The sequence below is a fragment of the Montipora foliosa genome, chromosome 4, assembly GCF_036669935.1.
Source record: "Montipora foliosa isolate CH-2021 chromosome 4, ASM3666993v2, whole genome shotgun sequence".
NCBI lineage: Eukaryota > Metazoa > Cnidaria > Anthozoa > Scleractinia > Acroporidae > Montipora > Montipora foliosa.
The window spans coordinates 6,745,170-6,750,169 of NC_090872.1; positions in this window are offsets into that span (position 1 = coordinate 6,745,170).

Genomic DNA, 5,000 nt, shown 5'->3' on the forward strand with positions numbered 1-5,000 from the left:
TACGCTGTCCGTCTTAGAGAGGTGTCCGGCTTATAGAGAGTCGACGTAACATGACCCCAGGAATTTTAAGATGATAATGCTGAACCTGTGCACAGTGAATATGCGTCTGTTTAAAGTTATTTTTTGAATGGGACAATGACTGATTTAATTTTAACTTGTACCGTATGTGTTCCGGTGACAAGATAAGACCTGTCACTTCAACTTCTGGTGTTAAAAATAAAGAGTCACGTACAAGAAATTTTCTTCCCTAAATCGTAATTTGCGGTCACATTCAGCACCTCACAAGTGTCCGTTGACGATTTCAAAGGGTCCGTTGTCCGTCTTATTATAATGGAGAGTTTTGTTATAGTAAAATGACTAAGAAACGGCCATGACCAGCACCAGGTGTCCGTCTTATAGAGGTGTCCGTCTTGCAGAGAAGTTCGTTAAGAGAGAGTTGACTGTACAACCTTTAATGATTATTCACAACTGCTTAAATGCAGTTCACATCATTAAAGTTCACACTGACGCATAGTCATGCATAATACAATTCCCATAGCGCAACCTTGCATAAAGGACATGACACTACATCCTCTCCTTTTCTCCAAGAAAACTTAACAAAGCCTAGACTGAGCCAAACATGAATGTTTACAGAACAAGCGCGAGTATTCACTTAACTCTACAGATTTGGCATGAAATAACCGTTCCTAAACTATCTTCAAGAAACAAACTTAGAAAGGTAGATTAATGACTTAGAGACCTATATCCTCAGTCACGTTATTTGTTATTTTATAACAAAGACCTTAAATCTAGAAGGGTTTCGAACTTGACGTGTCGACCTACGGACAGTCTCCTGCTGCTGGTGGATCTCCGATTCTTTGTCGTCAACTTTGACCTATTCGTCTACCTTGTTTTCTTGCGCGTCTGACGATCGTTCACCTTGTGCTTCCCCCACGTGTCCGCATAAGCGCCTTAACTTCCTCCGTTTTCCGCACTACTGGTAGGACCTTCCTGGGCATTATACTTTTTCACCAATGCCGCATTACGTTTGAACTCTACTCCTGTGTCATTCTTGACCATGACTTCACTTCCCGTCTTTCGTAACTTTGAAAGGGCTGAGACGGAAATTAGTTGACAGCTTGTCAGATTTCTCCGCCCTCAAGAGCGCTTCATCTCCAACGTTAATAGACTTGGAAACAACACCTCTCTTTTCGTCTGCATAAACCTTTCCTTTCATCTTATTCGAATAGTCTCACTCACGAATCTCTTCCTTCTTTAAAAGGGTTTACAGTTTCTCTCTTCAATTCTGGCAGTTTGGACCTCATCTCTCGTCCAAACATTAAAGAGAAAGGTGTGGACCCTGTGGTAGCTTGCGGCGTAGATCTATACGCAGTTAGCCACGTAACCAATTCAGAACGCCAATCCTTGTTTTCAACCTTCGCAATCTGGAAACATTTGAGCAGAGAGCGATTCTGACGTTCAACCTCTCCGTTATCTTAATGCCATAGAGGTATAGTTTTCCGATGCTCACTGAACACCATGCGATTGGAGAAACGTTTCAAACTCTTCCGACCCAAACTGAGGCCCCATTGTGTGTCCGCAATGAATAAGGACCTCCAAACCGAGCAAATATAAGATGGATAGCTTTAATTTTCTTTGCTCTTATAGTGGACTTCAAGACGGCAACCACCAAGAATCTGCTGAAATAATCCACTATCACTAAGATACTTTCCCCAGTGGAGAGTGGCCCTTACAGGTCCGCGCTGATATCTTGCCAAGGAGCAGTAGGGGGCAAAACACGTGACATTGGCGCTGGGGTCTCAAACTCTCCTACCACCTGGCAACCATGACATATATGTTTTACACAATTTCTCTACGTCGCTATCCATCTTCGGCCACCAGATCTTGCTTCGTAACTCAGTTTTCGTTTTGACTATCCCCTGATAACCCTCATGGGCATTCTTGAAAACTCGGTCGAGCAGGACATTGGGAATGACTATCCTCGTACTACGAAGCAAAAGTTCTCCGTAAATGCATAACTCGTCCTTGACATGCAAATAAGAAACAGCAGCCTTACACTCATTCCAGTTTCCAGGCTTCACGCAACTCTTCACCATGCTTAGCGCTTCATCGTCAAAAGAGGCTCGCTCGATCTCTTTAGCTGTAAGTGCAACTGGTACACTGTTCTCCACAATTACTCTGACACAGTCGAATTCTTCGGCCGCGTCCACGCGCTAGTCGGAATTCAACCTTGACAGTGCATCCGCGATATTTGCCTTTCCCGGACGGTAAACAACATTAAAGTTGTACGACTGCGAGTGCAAAACCCATTTTTCTATTCGCGCAGATGGCTTTGAAGTAGCTGAATAAATATACGTTCCAGGGGCTTATGGTCGGTTTCCAACTCAAAGGGATGTCCACGCACATAGAGGTTAAACTGCTCGCTCACCCACACCAGCGCTTCTTTCTCTGTTTGGCTGTACCGCCTTTCAACATCGGATAAGGTACGCGATGACTCGCCACACGTTTTCTTGAAATTGTGTGAGTACTGCACCAAGACCAACCGGTGAAGCATCCGCAATAATTCTCGTCCTGCAACCGACTTTGTAGTATGCCAAAGTATCCGCATCTGTAATCATTTGCTTTAGCCTCTCAAAAGCAGTTTGCTGTTCTTCCCCCCATACAAACGTATCACCTTTCCTCGTTAGCTCTTGTATTTTCCTTGCTACCGACGCTAAATCTGGCATGAGCTTCGCAGGGTACTGCACTAGGTCCATGAAAGACCTGACCTCACTGGCGTCCTTTGGAGCTCTCGCGTCTCGGATAGCTGCAATCTTTTCCTCACTCGGGTTGATACCATCCCTTGTCAATTCGTGCCCGGAGAAAGTTAGCTTTGGTAAGCAGAACTCACACTTATTACCATTAAGGGTCAACCCGACCCGTCTTAGCCTATCAAACACCGCAAAAAGCCTCTTGTCGTGCTCCTCCACACCATTCCCATGAATAATCAAATCATCAGCTGTATTCGCCACGCCTTCACAACCTCTAAGCACATCTCTAACAATTTGTTGGTACTTCTCTGGGGCAGACATCGCGCCAAACACACGTCGCTTGTAACGATATAGGCACGATGGGTCACAAACGTCGTAATGTGTCGGCTGTCTTCACTGAGAAGAATCTGGTGGAAACCCTACTTTAAATCAACTTTGCTGAACATAGAGCTTCCATTCAAATCGTGCAAAAGTTCTTCTAACGTAGGTCATCGGATGTCTCTCTCTTACAATGGCTTCGTTTGCGCGACGCATATCAACGCAGATTCTGACGTCACCATCACTCTTTGGCACAACAACCAAAGGGGAGATCCAGCCAGACGGACCTTCCAGCACCTTCTCAATGATGTCTGCTTGTAGCAGCTCATCCAGCTTTTCATCCACTTTCTCGCGCAGGACAAACGGTATCCTACGTACTGACTGAGCAACAGGTTTCATTGATTTATCCACATGGAGTTTCAGCTCATAATCTTTGAGAAGACCGATCCCAGTAAACAAATCTTGATATTTTGTAAATGGTTTGAACCCAGGAGTCATATCATTAAGTAAAGTACGATCGTCCGGGTGAGTGTAGTCCTGAGAAGGACTGTTTGAGATGACATTGACTGGAGGTTGTCCGCAATTTCCGAAAAGATTTTCCGGAAAATTGCCTTTCCATTTGACCTCAAACCGAAATTTCCGGATTTTTTGGCTAAATGGTAAGCACCCATTGTCCTATTTTCTCTTGACAGCCGTAATGCACTGGTCAATTGAAACCACAGCCCCCTCCCACCCCCGGGACATAACGGGGAAGTATCGGGGACATGGCCGCGGTATTACGCTTTTGTACCTGCGCATTTCTCTGGGGGACGAGGACAGTAACACTTGTTAAAATTAGTTGGGATTTTTGGCTACTTTGGTCACTGTACACTATAAATATATATTTTTCTAGCTAATTTCTGTTAGTATTTTCTCCATTATTGTAAACTAGCTTATATTAAAGGGGCTAGGTCACGCAATTTTAGGCAATTTCAGCATTGATCAAATGGTCATAGAATTAACTGAAATAACAAAATAACGGCTCAAAATTATAGAGAAACTCACACAAAACACAGGAAAGCTAAGGAGGGACAAGGATGGACAAAACTGGGGAGGATTGAAGTGGATTGCATTTGGCTAAATTTGAAAAACGTCGGCCCACCTCTTTTCAAATTTACATCAGTTTATATCAAGATGTCATTTAAACAGTTGGAAAATCATTCTCAATTGTTACGTGGCCGTGTCATTCGATAAAACTTGATATCGGAAAATCATTCGATAATTGGATAACAATCGATTAATTGATTTTAAACGATATCGATGTTATCGGTCAATCGATAAAAATCGATACTCACACGCCGACGAAGTGTTAATTTTATCGATTTTATCGGATTCATCGATCGCTATTGAATCGATAAAAATTAACCTGTTTCCGTTGAGGGAGCGTTTGATTTTGACTCTTTAAATGTAGATTTCAAAGGCGGCAATGAAATGATTTGTTGACGAACACTGTACAAGAGACTGCATTACGATTGCATAATGTTACAGTTTTGTTCGTGTTCACGTAGTATTACATTTAAAAACACATGTATGCGATGACAATAAATATTATTATCGTTGGTTTTTGGTTTCTATTACAGGCTATTGCTTTTTATGTAACATTTAGATTACGAGTCCGAGCCTCGCCCTGGGCGTCTAAATAATTTGTTCATATCTTTGACTTTACTCAAAAAATCACGAAAATCTTTCCCTTTTTAAGACTGGGTCAAAGAGTACCCGGGAAGAGCAACGAGCGTGCGATTGTGTTACATCAGCAAATAAATGAACAGTGGGATAATCAACCAGGGATCTAAAGCGGATTTCAAATAAAACACACGCTGAGTATTAATAAAAGTTTGTTGAAGAGATGAAGCAGTTTTTATTCTTTAACGAACAGGGAAGTTGTTATAAGTA